Source organism: Bufo bufo, chromosome 8 (assembly GCF_905171765.1).
Source record: "Bufo bufo chromosome 8, aBufBuf1.1, whole genome shotgun sequence".
NCBI lineage: Eukaryota > Metazoa > Chordata > Amphibia > Anura > Bufonidae > Bufo > Bufo bufo.
The window spans coordinates 69943063-69962531 of record NC_053396.1 but is presented as its reverse complement, the minus strand read 5'-3'; positions in this window follow the sequence as shown (position 1 = coordinate 69962531).

Genomic DNA, 19469 nt, shown 5'->3' with positions numbered 1-19469 from the left:
AGAGATAACAGTAAAAGACTGGAGCAGCAGGAGGCTATATTAGCTGAGATTTTCCTGACAGCTGTGGAGCTGCACACAGAGGACTTCACTGTGTGTTCCAGAGGAGTGGGACTGTGTGTAGAGACCAGTACAAGCCGGATCCTTCCTGCCAGAGCTGGACCTAGGTGGAGATCTGCATCTGTTGTGACCAGAGAGAGAAAGACAGCCAAGCAAGCGACCGGACCTGAATCCAGACTGCATCTTATTGTACCCAGGAGAATCTGCAGAACTGTGAGTGGCACCGGTGCTTTCCTGTGATAGGTTATAAAGCCGTTTTTTTCTTCACTCTCCTTGTCCGCTGTACTGTACTTGAATCCTGCTTTGCGGTCTCTCCCTCCTCTGACCGCTACAAGTGGCGCTGCTAGCAGGGTACAGCCACAGAGATGGAGGCGGCTAAAGGCAATGTGCATAATGCTAATGTAAGCACCTCAGGCAATGGTGGAACCCCTGCAAGGGCCCTCCCTATTGGCACGTTGTTTAACTTGCTACCTAAATTTGATGGCCAGAACATGTCACTGTCGGACTGGGTGTCAAGATTAGAGCGCTGCTAGGATTTACAATGTCAGCCCAGAACTACAAGTAGAAATTGCTTTGGCCGCTCTAGAGGGTGAGGTCCTACAAAATGTCCTACTACAACCGGAAGCCACGTGCAATACATTAAAAAAGTGCGATTCCTGGAAGAAATATACAGTGAAACAGCCAGCACAGGGCACCTCAGGGCGAAATTCTTTTGCCGAATTCAGTGGGAAGACGAAGGTGTCTCGCAGTATGCAATAGCGCTACAGGAAGTGTTGGTGCAGAAAAAAGAGGCGGACAGTGTAACCGCCATGGGAACTGCAGATCGGATCCTGCGGGAACAATTCACTCTACAGCACTCCCCTGAAACGGGCCCTGCAGGAACGAGTTAGGGTGGACTCTACACTAACCTTTAGACAAATATTAGCAGAGGCAGTGGCACGGAGCAAAGAAGAAAGTTATGTGTCCGGAGTGATACGGACCCAGACTGTCACCTCCCCCGGGGTTTCAAAGAGCGAAGAGGCCCTAGTCAGAGTAGTACAAGACTTATAGAGCTCTCTGAGTGCTATGCATGAAAAGTTGACACACCTATAAAAACGGATGGAGTTGCACTATACCCCTGAAACTGCCTACCCGGCCCGACAACAAATTTATCAGGCGCCCCCATGGGTTCCTATATCAGAATATCCTCACCCTAATTTACCTTCTCACCAATATCCTCCAAGGAGGCCTGTCAATCAAGTCCTAAGGATACCCCCCCCCCCCATACGCAGACAAGGAGAAGCCCGTCAAGGGGCACAGTGTTTTGGCGGTGTGGAAATTATGGACATTATGCCAGAGAGTGTCGGAGTGATGTGGCTAGACACCCAGAGCCACCGTTAAACTTCCTGCCCCCGCAGTAGTGGGGCGTACTGCGGGGAAGGTGGAGAGTCAAGATACCCAGTATGGCTCCAAAAACCTGGTCGCAGGGTGTCCCGCCATTTGAGCTGAATTTAAAGGCATTCCGGTCCACTGGGAGTGGTCCAGAATGGACGAGTACCCATAAGAGCTGTGAATATGGGACATCTAGAAATTTCCTTTACGCCAGGAGTGGAACTGGCTCGTGTGTACCTACATCGGGGAGAAGTATTGAGTCGGAGAGAAGTGACTCTAGCTCCGGTAGGTGATGCTGTTTGGACCCTGGCAGTTACTGCCATTGTAGAAGAGAAGCCGACCCCAGAATAGAATGGGAGAACCATCTTGGATCAAATGGAAATAGATGTGAAGGCTCTCAGTTCAGACCAACGGCAAGCAGTTGAAAACATGCTGTGGGAGAATCAGGCTGCATTCACCCGTCACGCCGATGACTTTGGCTGCACGGATGCTATCACACATGAGATACCGACGGGGGACACTCCTCCAATACGGGAAAGATATCGGCAGATTCCGCCCAAGTTGTACCAGGAAGTGAAAACGTTGTTGAAACAGATGATAGATTCCGGAGTGGTGCAGGGTAGCCAGAGCCCTTGGGCGGCCTCAGTGGTGCTTGTTAAGAAGAAGGATGGCACTATTCGGTTTTGTGTGGATTACCGGCGGTTGAATGCATGCACAGTGCGAGACTCATATCCTCTGCTACGTATTGAGGAGTGCTCTAGGACGAGCCAAATACTTCTCTACTTTGGACCTGGCGAGCGGGTACTGGCAGGTACCAGTGGCCGAGCAAGACAAGGCAAAGACGGCGTTCATACTCCCCATGGGACTATTCGAATTCAACAGGATGCCATTTGGGCTGACTAATGCCCGGGGGACCTTCCAGCGGCTGATGGAGAGATGCCTGGGAGACCTGAATTTTGAAGCCACTCTGATATACCTGGACGATATCATCGTATACTCTGCTACTTTTCAAGAACACCTGAATCGGCTGGGGCAGGTACTCGAGCGACTGCGATCCCATGGCCTGAAGGTAAAGCCAAAGAAGTGTCATCTCTTCAAGAGGGAGATCGAGTACTTGGGCCATAGGGTGTCCCAAGATGGAGTGTTGCCGTCCCAAGACAAAGTGGCTGCAATACGACAATGGCTAGTGCCCAGAACGCTGTGGGAGTTGAAGGCCTTCCTTGGACTGACCGGGTACTACCGGCGGTTCATCAAAGACTATGCCAAGATAGCAGGCCCTCTGAATGAGTTGTTGAGAGGAACGGCTGGGCAACCCAAGGGCCAAAATATTCCCTGGGGGCAGAAGCAGGAAGAGGCCTTTCAGGCCCTGAAAGAAGCTCTGACATCGGCCCCCATATTGGCTTATGCCGACTTTGATAAACCATTTCTCTTATCTACTGATGGCAGTCTCTACGGACTCGGGGCAGTCCTGTCGCAGGTACAAGATGGACATGAGAAGGTGATCGCCTACGCCAGTAGATGCTTGCGAGAGACAGAGCGAAACCCCCACAACTACAGTTCCTTCCGGCTAGAACTCCTTGCCCTGGTGTGGGCCATGACGGAGAAGTTTGCAGGATATTTGACAGGAGCTAAGATCTTTGTACGGACTGATAACAATCCCCTGGCCCATCTGGACACTGCCAAGTTGGGAGCCCTGGAGCAACGCTGGGCAGCTCGCCTTGCAAAATATGAGAACACTAATGCCGATGGCCTGTCGAGGGTTACTTTTGAGACCCCAATAGGGGATGTCGATGAACAAAAAGAAGAAGATGAAACTCCGGATTTCCGCAAGTTCGTTCTGCCCACAGTTGCGGCCCAGACAAGTGGGGAGGCCCGTAAGCTACCCAGGGCATTGAGGAGGACTAATGAGGACTGGGGCCGATTACAGGATGAAGATGTTGGACTACGGCAGATGAAAAGCTGGGTAACCCAGCGAAGGAAGCCGAACAAAGAAGTAAGGGCTGACCTGGATGCCGAGATGAAGTCCGTTCTACATCAATGGGACAGACTGGAAATGCACGGAGCTGTTCTGTACAAGTGGCAACAGCCCAATGATCTATAGGCGAGGTGGCAAGTAGTCATACCCGGAAGCGTGGCACATTGTTGTTCCAGGATATAGCAATTTTAGAGCGAATAACTATAATGCTATGCATTATGACAGATCTAAGTGTAGTTGGGTAGTCATTAATACCAATAGACAAAAGAGCCAGTCTGGGAGAAAGAGCTATGGGGATGGAGCATAAACCAGAGATGAGGTCAAAGGCTTTTTCCCAAAGACTGTAGATGGGGGGGCAATCCCACCACATGTGCATAAAAGTGCCAGAAGCGTGGCCACATCTCCAACAGCTTGAAGAAAGCTCAGGAAATATCTTATTGAGATTATAGGGGGTTAGGTACCACCTATATAGAATTTTTCTAGCACCTTCAAGGTGACCAGCGCATCTAGATAATTTAGAGATTGCGGTATAAGCCTCCTTCCATTCTACATCAGAAACATTAGCCCCTAAGTCTTCATTCCTGTGACTGCTAATGTAAGTTAGGGGGTCAAGGGGGGTTTCCTTTAGTAGTTGGAAGCCTTTTTGTTATACCTTTTTATTTGATCCCTTAGTGGAGTTAAGCCAATCGTATAAAGCTAAATTATCTGGGGAGTGCTCAAGATAATTGGGAGATTGCAATAGATGACGAATCTGGAGGAATTTATAAAACTCCCTATTTGAAATGCCGTATGTATTATGAATATGAGAAAAGTCGACGAACTTCCCTCCATCCATAATTGAGACTTTTCCCAAGCCAGATTTGAACCAATTTTTAATGTTAAGATTGGGTATAGCTATCTCACATAGTTGTATCGGAGCATTAGAAATGTTGGAGGGAAGTCTTTTTTCGATTCTAGTTAAAGAGTACCATATTTTAAATACAGCTTGCAGAGTGACTGTCACGGCTGTATGTGAGCAACAAGAGCGTACACTGTAAATAGAGCTACTGACCGGACCCAAACTAGGGAGGATAAAGGGTGACCCCTGTCAGACCCTCAAAGCTCTCCCTATGCTGCTAAAGCACATGCCGGGATCCAAATGGTGGAACGGGGCATGTCCACGTACCTAAGACTGATGACCACTGTAACCCCTACACTAGTGGAAGGGGCATGGCCACCGGTGCCCTGCTCAGTATATGGAGGGAACCGTGGTCGCCTCAGATCCAGTCAGGAAATAAACAGATACACAATAATGTCTGCACACTTAGCTGAAGGAGCTGCGGCAGCAGAGAAGACGGATCCAAGGAGAGCTGGCAATATCCGGAGTACTTGCTGCAGCAGAACACAGGTCCAGTGAAATGATGGCTTACAAGTGATGATACTCAAGCAAGAGCTACAACTCAAATGAGAAATATAATCCACATCCTACAATAGGAGGAGGGGTGATTTAAAGGGAGGGAAATCAAACGCAGGAGGAACAGCTGGGAGGAAGGAAACAGAAAGTAAACAGAGCAGTGAGAACTCCTCCCAGCTCTAGTAGTGACATCATCACAGGGGTGGAGAAACAGAGCTGTGAGAACGTCCCAAAGCTCTGGTAGTGACAGTACCCCCCCCTCTACGGGTGGACTCCGGACACCCAGGACCCACCTTCTCAGGATGAGCCGTATGAAATGCCCTGATGAGGCGAGTGGCTTTAATGTCCGACACCGGAACCCACATCCTCTCCTCAGGACCATAACCCTTCCAATGAACGAGGTACTGAAGAGAACCGCGGACAACGCGAGAGTCCACAATTCTGGAAACCTCAAACTCCAGATTGCCATCAACCAAAATCGGAGGAGGAGGCAAAGAGGAGGGTACCGTGGGCTGGACATATGGTTTTAAGAGAGATCTGTGAAATACATTATGTATCTTCCAAACCCGTGGAAGATCAAGACGGAAGGCAACAGGATTGATGACTGACAAGATTTTATAAGGCCCAATAAACTTGGGACCCAATTTCCAGGAGGGAACCTTCAGTTTAATATTTCTTGTAGACAACCACACCAGATCACCCACATTCAGGTCCGGACCAGGCACACGTCTCTTATCAGCCACACGCTTATACTTCTCACTCATCTTTCTAAGATTACACTGAATCTTTTGCCAAATGGTAGACAAAGACGAGGAAAATCTCTCCTCCTCAGGTAAACCAGAAAGAGCCCCTCCCGAGAATGTCCCAAACTGCGGATGGAACCCATATGCACCAAAGAATGGTGACTTATCAGAAGATTCCTGACGACGGTTGTTCAGAGCAAACTCAGCAAGAGGGAGAAATGAACACCAATCCTCCTGGTTTTCTGCCACAAAACAGCGCAAATATGTCTCCAGATTCTGATTGAGGCGCTCAGTCTGACCATTCGACTGCGGGTGAAAAGCAGAAGAGAAGGACAGCCGAACCCCCAGGCGAGAACAGAAAGCCTTCCAGAATCTGGACTCAAACTGCGTGCCTCTATCGGAAACAATATCAGAGGGAATGCCATGCAATTTAACAATATGGTCAACAAAAGCTTGCGCCAATGTTTTAGCATTGGGTAAACCAGGGAAAGGTACGAAATTAGCCATCTTGCTAAAACGGTCCACCACCACCAGGATCACTGACTTCCCTGAGGAACGAGGAAGATCCGTGATAAAGTCCATGGACAGGTGTGTCCAAGGACGGGAAGGTATGGGTAACGGGAGAAGGGAACCTGAAGGCCGTGAACGAGGGACCTTAGCGTGAGCGCACGTCTCACAAGCAGCCACAAAACCCTCCACCGACTTACGAAGAGCCGGCCACCAAAATCTCAGAGCAATGAGATCTACCGTGGCTCTACTCCCGGGGTGACCAGCAAGAACAGTATCATGATGCTCCTTGAAGAGTTTTTGACGTAGCTCAGGAGGCACAAACAACTTCCCAGAAGGACAACGGGCAGGTACCTCAGTCTGGGCAGCCTGGACCTCGGCCTCCAAATCAGAATATAGAGCAGAAACAACTACCCCCTCCGCCAAAATGGGACCCGGGTCCTCGGAGTTTCCTCCTCCCAGAAAACAGCGAGAGAGAGCATCAGCCTTCACATTTTTGATCCCAGGGCGGAATGTGACGACAAAATTGAATCTGGAGAAGAACAGAGACCATCTGGCCTGTCTCGGATTCATACGCCTGGCCGACTCCAAGTATGCCAGATTCTTATGGTCGGTAAAAACAGTGATAGGGTGCCTGGCCCCCTCCAACCAATGGCACCATTCCTCGAAAGCCAACTTGATGGCCAACAACTCCCTATCTCCCACATCATAGTTTTTCTCTGCCGGGGACAGTTTTTTAGAGAAAAAGGCACAGGGTCGCCATTTGGCAGGAGAAGGGCCCTGGGACAAAACCGCACCCACACCCACCTCGGAAGCATCCACCTCAACAATAAAAGGTAAGGAAACATCGGGATGCACCAAGACGGGAGCAGACGCAAAACTCTCTTTAATCTTATAAAAAGCTGCAAGCGCCTCCTCCGACCAAGAGGAAAAATCCACCCCCTTTTTTGTCATGTCAGTGAGGGGTTTGACAACAGAGGAATAATTCAAAATGAACTTTCTGTAATAGTTCGCAAAACCCAGAAAGGGCATCAATGCCTTCTGATTCTCAGGAAGCTCCCACTCAAGTACAGCACGGACCTTCTCCGGATCCATGCGAAAACCAGAAGCAGAGAGGAGAAAATCCAGAAATTGAATCTCCGATACCATAAAAAGACATTTCTCCAGCTTGGCGTACAATTTATTTTCCCGCAGAATCTGCAGAACCTGAAAAAGATGATCCTGATGGGTGTGAACATCAGGGGAAAAAATCAAAATATCATCAAGATACACCAATACAAATTTCCCCATTAAATGGTAGAAAATACTATTAACAAAATGCTGAAAGACGGCCGGAGCATTCATCAGGCCAAAAGGCATAACGAGATTCTCGAAATGCCCGTTAGGGGTATTAAAGGCCGTTTTCCATTCATCCCCCTCTCTGACCCTGACCAGGTTGTACGCGCCTCTCAAATCCAATTTGGAAAAAACCTTGGCCCCAACAATTTGGTTGAAGAGGTCCGGGATCAGAGGAAGGGGATAGGGATCGCGAATCGTGATACGGTTCAGCTCCCTAAAATCTAGGCAAGGTCTCAGAGAGCCATCTTTTTTTTTAACAAAAAAAAACCCGCGGCAACAGGTGATTTTGAGGGACGAATATGCCCCTTATCGAGACTCTCGGAGATATAGGTTCGCATTGCGATTCTTTCCGGTTGTGAGAGATTGTAGAGGCGTGCTTTTGGCAGCTTGGCGCCGGGAATGAGGTTAATGGGACAGTCAAACTCCCGGTGAGGAGGTAGCTCCTGAACACCGCTCTCGGAAAACACGTCCGAGAAATCAGAGAGAAATGATGGCACAGTTTTAGTAGACACCTCTGCAAAAGTCGCTGTGAGACAATTCTCTCTACAAAAGTCACTCCACTCATTTATTTGCCTTCCTTGCCAATCAATAGTGGGGTTATGTCTAGTGAGCCAGGGTAACCCCAAAACTAGAGGAGAAGGCAATACGTTAAAGACAAAACAACATATATCCTCCACATTAGTGTCACCTACAGCTAGCCGGATATTGTGAACAATGCCCTTCAGAGATCTCTGTGAGAGTGGAGCAGAGTCAATAGCAAAAACAGGTATATCCTTTTCTAATGTGAAACCTGAAAACCATGCATGGCTACAAATTGAGTGTCAATAAGATTGACGGCCGCTCCACTATCGACAAAAATCTCACAAGAAATGACTTTGCTCTCTAGCGCCACCCTGGCAGACAGGAGAAAACGGGAACTGCAGGTCAGAGGAAAAGCATCAATTCCTACATCAACTTTGCCCAAAGTAGCAGATGAAGCAGAACTTGATGATTTACCTTTTGAGGTTTTTCTCTTATTATCGCTCTTAATACAGTTCAAGAATCTCCTAGAAGGACAAACATTTGCCAAATGACCTATGCCCCCGCAGCAAAAACACACCATACTCTGAGGACTAAATCCTCCTTTATCAGGGGCAAGTTGACCTAGCTGCATGTGCTCCTCCTCAGAGGGGAGCGAGACAGGATGAGGCCCCTGCACACTGAATGAGACCGCACCACTGCCCCTAGACTGACAATGGCTGGACAGAGAGGTCTCGTTTCTTTCTCTTAGACGCCTGTCAAGGCGTACCGCCAATGACATGGCAGACTCTAAGGACGTTGGTCTCTCATGGAAAGCAAACGCATCTTTCAATCTCTCTGAGAGACCATGACAGAACTGACTCCGGAGTGCAACATCATTCCAACCAGAATCAGCTGCCCATCTCCGAAATTCAGAACAATAAAGCTCCGCAGACAGTTTGTTCTGGCATAAAAAACGTAAGTTAGATTCGGCCAGAGTAACACGATCCGGGTCATCATATATCTGCCCCAGGGCCACAAAAAATCTTTCCACGGATCAAAGGGAGGGATCCCCTGATGGCAGCGAAAAAGCCCAAGTCTGAGCATTACCCCTGAGCAGGGAGATGACAATCCTCACCCTATGCTCCTCATTACCAGAGGAGTGGGGACACGAGCAAAAATGGAGTTTGCATGCCTCTCTGAAGCGAACAAAATTCTCACTGCCCCCGGAGAACGTTTCCGGAAGTGAGACCTTTGGCTCGCAACAGACTCCATGGGCCGGAGCAGAGCCCAAAGCTTGAAGCTGAGTCATAGATTGATGGAGATCCGCTACCTCCAAAGAAAGACCCTGCATGCGGTCAACCAGGCCAGAAAGCGGATCCATGTCAAAAAGGACGGTTTTGGTGGATTATAATGTCACGGCTGTATGTGAGCAACAAGAGCGTACACTGTAAATAGAGCTACTGACCGGACCCAAACTAGGGAGGATAAAGGGTGACCCCTGTCAGACCCTCAAAGCTCTCCCTATGCTGCTAAAGCACATGCCCGAATCCAAATGGTGGAACGGGGCATGCCCACGTACCTAAGACTGATGACCACTGTAACCCCTACACTAGTGGAAGGGGCATGGCCACCGGTGCCCTGCTCAGTATATGGAGGGAACCGTGGTCGCCTCAGATCCAGTCAGGAAATAAACAGATACACAATAATGTCTGCACACTTAGCTGAAGGAGCTGCGGCAGCAGAGAAGACGGATCCAAGGAGAGCTGGCAATATCCGGAGTACTTGCTGCAGCAGAACACAGGTCCAGTGAAATGATGGCTTACAAGTGATGATACTCAAGCAAGAGCTACAACTCAAATGAGAAATATAATCCACATCCTACAATAGGAGGAGGGGTGATTTAAAGGGAGGGAAATCAAACGCAGGAGGAACAGCTGGGAGGAAGGAAACAGAAAGTAAACAGAGCAGTGAGAACTCCTCCCAGCTCTAGTAGTGACATCATCACAGGGGTGGAGAAACAGAGCTGTGAGAACGTCCCAAAGCTCTGGTAGTGACAGTGACGTAAGGTAGAGAAGGCTTAGTTCCGAATGTTCCTATGGATTGTAGAAGGGTACGGATATTTGTAGTACCTAAGTTATAATTTTCTAATAAAACGCATTTCTTGGAAGGGTCTTCAGAATTTAAATATCTGAGCTGGTCAAGAATTGAAGCTAAGTAGTAATGCTTCACAGAGGGGACATTAAGACCACCCGAAGCTAAAGGTTTATATAGTATGGCTGCTTTTACTCAGTTTTTTTTTTCTTTCCCCAAATGTATTTATTAATTAGGGCTTGAACTTTTTGTAGAAAGAAAAAAGGGACATCAATAGGAACATTTCGGAAAATGTACAATATTTTCGGTAGGACAACCATCTCTATTGCCGCGATTTTGCCTAACCACGATAACGAGTCTAAACGTAAATTATGTAGGGAATTCTTCACTTTATCTAGAAGAGGCTTGAAAAAGTTTGGAAGAGGGGTATGTTAATTGAACTCCCAGATAAGTAAGGTAGCCATGGGCCTATGAGAACTGAATTTTTTTTTTGTGATATGATGTTTATCTCTAGGGGGATTTACTGGTGTTAATATTGTAGTAAGAAGCTCTGCCAAATCTAGAGATTATCTCATTTATAGTTGAGAGCGAAGAAGTAGGATTGGTGGTGATGAGTAAGACATCATCGGCAAATAGACCTATGCGATGATCTTGGGAGCCGATTTTTAAACCCCGTATATGTGGGGATGATCTAATATGTTCCGCAAAGGGCTCCATTGCAGGGGCAAAAATCAGAGGGGACATGGGGAAACCTTGTCTGATTCTGTTATTAATATCAAACGGATTAGACAAGAAGCTGGAGGAATATACTGAAGGCCATTATCGCTGAGAGATAAAAATCTCCAAACCCGAATTTCTGAAGTGTCATATGAATGTATTTCCAATGAATCCTATCGAACGCCTTCTCCGCGTCCAGAGAAAGGAGCAGAGAAGGCATCCGGGAGGCACACGTTGCTTCTATGAGGTCAATAAATCTCCTGGTTCCATCTGAGGATTGTCTATTTGGGACAAATCCAATCTGATTGTTAGAGATAAGACTAGGAAGAATGTAAACCAATCTCCCAGCCAAAATCTTAGCGTAAATTTTAATGTCAGAGTTGAGTAAGGAAATTGGCCTAAAGTTAGCCGGAGAGTCTGTGGGTTTACCTGGTTTTGGTAAAGTGACAATGAGAGCGCTTAACATATCTCTAGGTATTGAACCTTGAGTGGCCATAATGTTGAAGGTTCTAGTTAAGGAGTCAAGATCGATGAGTAAGACTTGTAGTATTCGTTTGTAAGGCCATCCGGGCCAGGGGATTTATTTGGTTTAAGTGAATTGATAGCTTCCAGTACTTCAAGTGCAGAAATCTGTGTGTTAAGGGCTTGACGTTGGATGTTAGATAAGGAAGGAAGAGAAATCTCCTTTAGGAACTCTTCGATAGTTTCGGTGGTTGGTTGAAAAATTTCTGGAGAGTTCTCTAGATTATATAAGCTGGAGTAATAGTGTGCGAACTCTTCAGCTATATCTTTAGGGTTAAGAATCTTTTGTCCCTGTTTATTGAGGATGAAGGGGATTTTGGTCCTGAATAGGGATGAGCGAACCCGAACTGTATAGTTCGGGTTCGTACCGAATTTTGGGGTGTCCGTGATACGGACCCGAACCCGAACATTTTCGTAAAAGTCCGGGTTCGGTGTTCGGCGCTCTCTTGGCGCTTTTTGAAAGGCTGCAAAGCAGCCAATCAACAAGCGTCATACTACTTGCCCCAAGAGGCCATCACAGCCTTGCCTACTATTGGCATGGCTGTGATTGGCCAGTGCAGCATGTGACCTAGCCTCTATATAAGCTTGGGTCACGTAGCGCTGCACGTCACTCTGCTGATACAAGCGTAGGGAGAGGTTGCTGCTGCGACGTTAGGGCGAGATTAGGCAGATTAACTCCTCCAAAAGACTTAATTCAGTGATCGATCTCCAGCTGTGGATCATTGAAGTGCTAATATTGAATTGCTCACTTTTTTTAGGCTGCCCAGAGTGTTTTTATATCACTTTTTTCTGGGGTGATCGGCGGCCATTTTGTGGCTTGTGGTGCGCCAGCACAAGCTACCACCAAGTGCATTTAACCATCAATAGTGTGGTTATTTTTTGCTATATCCTACATCAGCTGCAGGCTGAGCCTGTGTCACCAAAGTGCATTTAACCATCAACAGTGTGGTTATTTTTTGGCAATATACTACATCAGGTGCAGGCTGAGCCTGTGTCACCCAAGTGCATTTAACCATCAACAGTGTGGTTATTTTTTGGCCATATACTACATCAGGTGCAGGCTGAGCCTGTGTCACCCAAGTGCATTTAACCATCAATAGTGTGGTTATTTTTTGGCCATATACTACATCAGGGGCAAGTTGAGCCTGTCACCCAGCGCCTAAAAAATAGACCTGACATTTATATTCCTCCAAATCAGTACTGTTTTAGCTGGTCAAGTTATTTGTAGTGACCGTAAAAGGACAGTTTTTGTTCTGGGTTGAAAAACTATTCCCAAATTTGCCATTCTCAAAATTAGCAGTTTCTGCTATATCAGGCCTACTTTAAATCTATCCCAAAAAGGATATCTTAGATTCAAGGTGCTGATAGTGTCATTCTGAAAAACGTAACACACACGCTACCGTGCAGATACAAGTCTAATTCTGTGATTAAAGGTATATCTGTCACACAGCGCGTAAAAAATAGGCCTCACATTTCTATTCAACCAAATCTGTACTGTTTTAGCTGGTCAAATTATTTGTAGTGACCGTAAAAGCACAGTTTTTGTTCTGGGTTGAAAAACTATTCCCAAATTTGCCATTTTCAAAATTGTGGTGAACGGGAACAATGAGGAAAACATCTAATAAGGGACGCGGATGTGGACATGGTCGTGGTGGTGTTAGTGGACCCTCTGGTGCTGGGAGAGGACGTGGCCGTTCTGCCACAGCCACACGTCCTAGTGTACCAACTACCTCAGGTCCCAGTAGCCGCCAGAATTTACAGGGATATTTGGTGGGGCCCAATGCCGTTCTAAGGATGGTAAGGCCTGAGCAGGTACAGGCATTAGTCAATTGGGTGGCCGACAGTGCATCCAGCACGTTCACATTATCTCCCACCCAGTCTTCTGCAGAAAGCGCACAGATGGCGCATGAAAACCAAGCCCATCAGTCTGTCACATCACCCCCATGCATATCAGGGAAACTGTCTGAGCCTCAAGTTATGCAGCAGTCTCTTATGCTGTTTGAAGACTCTGCTGGCAGGGTTTCCCAAGGGCATCCACCTAGCCCTTCCCCAGCGGTGGAAGAGATAGAATGCACTAACGCACAACCACTTATGTTTCCTGATGATGAGGACATGGGAATACCACCTCAGCATGTCTCTGATGATGACGAAACACAAGTGCCAACTGCTGCGTCTTTCTGCAGTGTGCAGACTGAACAGGAGGTCAGGGATCAAGACTGGGTGGAAGACGATGCAGGGGACGATGAGGTCCTAGACCCCACATGGAATGAAGGTCGTGCCACTGACTTTCACAGTTCAGAGGAAGAGGCAGTGGTAAGACCGAGCCAACAGCGTAGCAGAAGAGGGAGCAGTGGGCAAAATCAGAACACCCGCCGCCAAGAGACTCCGCCTGCTACTGACCGCCGCCATCTGGGACCGAGCACCCCAAAGGCAGCTTCAAGGAGTTCCCTGGCATGGCACTTCTTTAAACAATGTGCTGACGACAAGACCCGAGTGGTTTGCACGCTGTGCCATCAGAGCCTGAAACGAGGCATTAACGTTCTGAACCTTAGCACAACCTGCATGACCAGGCACCTGCATGCAAAGCATGAACTGCAGTGGAGTAAACACCTTAAAAACAAAGAAGTCACTCAGGCTCCCCCTGCTACCTCTTCTGCTGCTGCCGCCTCGGCCTCTTCTGCTGCTGCTGCCGCCTCGGCGACTTCCTCCGCCTCTGGAGGAACGTTGGCACCTGCCGCCCAGCAAACATGGGATGTACCACCAACACCACCACCTGCGTCACCAAGCATCTCAACCATGTCACACGGCAGCGTTCAGCTCTCCATCTCACAAACATTTGAGAGAAAGCGTAAATTCCCACCTAGCCACCCTCGATCCCTGGCCCTGAATGCCAGCATTTCTAAACTACTGGCCTATGAAATGCTGTCATTTAGGCTGGTGGACACAGACAGCTTCAAACAGCTCATGTCGCTTGCTGTCCCACAGTATGTTGTTCCCAGCCGCCACTACTTCTCCAAGAGAGCCGTGCCTTCCCTGCACAACCAAGTGTCCGATAAAATCAAGTGTGCACTGCGCAACGCCATCTGTGGCAAGGTCCACCTAACCACAGATATGTGGACCAGTAAGCACGGCCAGGGACGCTATATCTCCCTAACTGCACACTGGGTAAATGTAGTGGCGGCTGGGCCCCAGGTGGAGAGCTGTTTGGCGCACGTCCTTCCGCCGCTAAGGATCGCAGGGCAACATTCTTTGCCTCCTGTCTCCTCCTCCTCCTACTCAGCTTCCTCCTCCTCTTCTTCCACCTGCTCATCCAGTCAGCCACACACCTTCACCACCAACTTCAGCACAGCCCGGGGTAAACGTCAGCAGGCCGTTCTGAAACTCATATGTTTGGGGGACAGGCCCCACACCGCACAGGAGTTGTGGCGGGGTATAGAACAACAGACCGACGAGTGGTTGCTGCCAGTGAGCCTCAAGCCCGGCCTGGTGGTGTGCGATAATGGGCGAAATCTCGTTGCAGCTCTGGGACTAGCCGGTTGGACGCACATCCCTTGCCTGGCGCATGTGCTGAATTTGGTGGTGTAGAAGTTCATTCGCAACTACCCCGACATGTCAGAGCTGCTGCATAAAGTGCGGGCCGTCTGTTCGCGCTTCCGGCGTTCACACCCTGCTGCTGCACGCCTGTCTGCGCTACAGCGTAACTTCGGCCTTCCCGCTCACCGCCTCATATGCGATGTGCCCACCAGGCGGAACTCCACCTTGCACATGCTGGACAGACTGTGCGAGCAGCAGCAGGCCATAGTGGAGTTTCAGCTGCAGCACGCACGGGTCAGTCGCACTGCGGAACTGGCCATGTTGGTGGAGTACTCGAAACAGCGCAACAGGGCACACAGGTCTCGCATGGAGGCCCAGTCATTGGTGGTGAAGTGGTGCTTCACCACCAATGACTGGGCCTCCATGCGAGACCTGTGTGCCCTGTTGCGCTGTTTCGAGTACTCCACCAACATGGCCAGTGGCGATGACGCCGTTATCAGCGTTACAATACCACTTCTATGTCTCCTTGAGAAAACACTTAGGGCGATGATGGAAGAGGAGGTGGCCCAGGAGGAAGAGGAGGAAGAGGGGTCATTTTTAGCACTTTCAGGCCAGTCTCTTCGAAGTGACTCAGAGGGAGGTTTTTTGCAACAGCAGAGGCCAGGTACAAATGTGGCCAGACAGGGCCCACTACTGGAGGACGAGGAGGACAAGGATGAGGAGGAGGTGGAGGAGGATGAGGATGAAGCATGTTCACAGCGGGGTGGCACCCAAAGCAGCTCGGGCCCATCACTGGTGCGTGGCTGGGGGGAAACACAGGACGATGACGATACGCCTCCCACAGAGGACAGCTTGTCCTTACCTCTGGGCAGCCTGGCACACATGAGCGACTACATGCTGCAGTGCCTGCGCAACGACAGCAGAGTTGCCCACATTTTAACGTATGCGGACTACTGGGTTGCCACCCTGCTGGATCCCCGGTACAAAGACAATGTGCCCACCTTACTTCCTACACTGGAGCGTGATGGGAAGATGCGCGAGTACAAGCGCATGTTGGTAGACGCGCTACTGAGAGCATTCCCAAATGTCACAAGGGAACCAGTGGAAGCCCAAGGCGAAGGCAGAGGAGGAGCAAGAGGTCGCCAACGCAGCTGTGTCACGGCCAGCTCCTCTGAGGGCAGGGTTAGCATGGCAGAGATGTGGAAAAGTTTTGTCACCACGCCACAGCTAACTGCACCACCACCTGATACGGAACGTGTTAGCAGGAGGCAACATTTCACTAACTTGGTGGAACAGTACCTGTGCACACCCCTCCACGTACTGACTGATGGTTCGGCCCCATTCAACTTCTGGGTCTCCAAATTGTCCACGTGGCCAGAGCTAGCCTTTTATGCCTTGGAGGTGCTGGCCTGCCCGGCGGCCAGCGTTTTGTCTGAACGTGTATTCAGCGCGGCAGGGGGTGTCATTACAGACAAACGCAGCCGCCTGTCTACAGCCAATGTGGACAAGCTGACATTCATAAAAATGAACCAGGCATGGATCCCACAGGACCTGTCCATCCCTTGTGCAGATTAGACATTAACTACCTCCTCTTAACAATATATTATTGTACTCCAGGGCACTTCCTCATTCAATCCTATTTTTATTTTCATTTTACCATTATATTGCGGGGCAACCCAAAGTTGAATGAACCTCTCCTCTGTCTGGGTGCCGGGGCCTAAATGTGTGACAGTGGCCTGTTCCAGTGTTGGGTGACGTGAAGCCTGATTCTCTTTCCTGGGCTGTTTTACAGCCTTTTTAGTGCCGAAAAGTTCGGGTCCCCATTGACTTCAATAGGGTTCGGGTTCGGGACGAAGTTCGGGTCGGGTTCGGATCCCGAACCCGAACATTTCCGGGAAGTTCGGCCGAACTTCTCGAACCCGAACATCCAGGTGTTCGCTCAACTCTAATCCTGATCTCTTTTTTTTTTTTTATCCCGTTAGCTAATAGTTTGGAAGCATTATTGCCATACCAATAGTGATTTGCCCTATTCTTGCGAAGGCGAAATTCGTATTTGTCACGCAGATGAAGGTATAGGAGATGTCTTGCTTTTTTCAGTTTGATCCCAATTTTGGGGTCTAGAGATGTTTTGTACAAATATTCTAGATTTTGTATATCTGCTAATAATGTATCTAGGATTTTTGTTTTAGATATTTTTAGGATAGCTGCATGTTTTAAAAAGATACCTCTAATGCAAGCCTTATGTGCGCTCCATAATGTGGAGTCTATTACTGAAGAGTTGTCGTTAAATTTGAAGTATACTTTTAACTTTTATCCGTCTGTTAGTTAGGTGGGCGGCGGCGGCAATTTTATGCAAGCTCAGTGCACCAGCACTGCATATGTGCTTTTGTGACATTGAAATCCAAGCTTGAAATACTGCAATAATTATCTGGCTTTTAAAAAACACCCACTTTTGGCAATAACCTCCATCTTGGGCCTCTGCCTCATTAGTCAGTGTGCAATTTAAGCTAGAAATACAGCTATAATTTTCTGGGTTTAAAAAAAACCCTTTTTGGGCAAAATACGAAATTTTACAGCCCTTACTGCATCTGTACGTGTGAAATTCAAGCGTTATATACTGCTGTCATATTCTGTTATTAAAAAAACACCCATTTTGGGCAAAGAACTTAATATTGCAGCCTTTGCTGCATCTGTTATTGTTAAAACAAGCTTTAAATACTTCAATAATTTTCTGGGTTTTAACCCCTTAGGGACACAGCCTTATTTCACCTTAAGGACCAGGCCATTTTTTGCAAATCTGACCAGTGTCACTTTAAGTGCTGATAACTTTAAAACGATTTGACTTATCCAGGCCATTCTGAGATTGTTTTTTCGTCACATATTGTACTTCATGACACTGGTAAAATGAAGTCCAAAAAAATATTTTTTTTGCATAAAAAAATACCTAATTTATCCAAAATTTAGAAAAATTAGCAAATTTCAAAGTTTCAGTTTCTCTACTTCTGTAATACATAGTAATACACCCAAAAATTGTGATGACTTTACATTCCCCATATGTCTACTTCATGTTTGGATCATTTTGGGAATGATATTTTATTTTTTGGGGATGTTACAAGGCTTAGAAGTTTAGAAGCAAATCTTGAAATTTTTCAGAAATTTACAAAAAAACAATTTTTAGGGACCACTACAGGTCTGAAGTCACTTTGCGAGGCTTACATAATAGAAACCGCCCAAAAATGACCCCATTCTATAAACTACACCACTCAAGGTATTCAAAACTGATTTTACAAACTTCGTTAACCCTTTAGGTGTTGCACAAGAGTTATTGGCAAATAGAGATGAAATTTGCGAATTTCATTTTTTTGCCTAATTTTCAATTTTAACCCATTTTTTCCACTAACAAAGCAAGGGTTAACAGCCAAACAAGACTGTATCTTTATTGCCCTCACTCTGCCGTTTACAGAAACACACAATATGTGGCCGTACACTACTGTACGGCCACACAGTGGGGCGTAGAGGGAAAGGTGCGCCGTTTGGTTTTTGGAGGGCTGATTTTTATGGACCGGTTTATTTACACCGTGTCCTGTTTCAACCCCCCTGATGCACCACTGGAGTAGAAACTCCCTAAAAGTGACCCCATTTTGGAAACTACGGGATAAGGTGGCATTTTTTTTTTGGGACTATTTTTAGGGTACATATGATTTTTGGTTGCTCTATATTACATTTTTATGAGGCAAGGTTACCAAAAATTTTAATTCTGAAATTTCATCTCCATTTGCCATTAACTGTTGAGGAACACCTAAAGGGTTAATAAAGTTTGTATAATCAGTTTTGAATACCTTGAAGGGTGTAGTTTCGTAGATGGGGTCACTTTTAGGGAGTTTTTACTCTAGGGGGGCTTCAAATGGGACATGGTGTCAATAAAAAAGGCCATCAAAATCGGCCTTCCAGAAACCATGTCGGTCCTTTCCTTTTGTGGCCCCCTTTTTACTGATACAGCAGCTTACGACCACAAATGTGGCATTTCTGTAAACTTCAGTATCAGGGTAATAAATATAAACTTTTGTTTGGTTGTTAACCCTTGTTTTGCTTTCGGAAAAAACGGATTGAAATGCAAAAGTGCCAAAAATAGCGGTTTTGGCACCGTTTTTTTTTTTTTGTGGGGGGGTTAGGTCATGGGATATTTTTATAGAGGAGATACTTCCGGACGCGGCGATACCTAATAAGTCTACTTTTTTTTACAATTATTTAGGTTTTTGACTATATTATCCTTTTTGATACAAAATATTATTTTTTGTATCTCTAAAGTCTGTCTTTTTTTTAAATTTTTTATCAGATTATCTTATGTGGGGGCAAATTTTTTGCGGGATGAGCGGACGGTTTTATTGGCCCTATTTTGGGGGCTATATGACTTTTTGATCGCTTGCTATTCAACTTTTTGTCATGTAAGGTAACAAAAAATTATTTTTTTGCACTTTTTTTTTTTTCTGGACCATGTTAATCTGTGGGGTTAGGTCATGGGGTATTTTTATAGAGGAGATTATTACCGACGCGGCGATACCTAATATGTCTACTTTTAATAAATTATTTTAGTTTTTTTGGGTGTCTCAAGTCTGAGAACGAGTTTTTTTATCCGATGTCAGTGCTAAATTGGGATATAAATTTTGTACTCAATGGAAGTGTGATACTCCCTGAAGCAACCGTCAATGCAACCGGATGA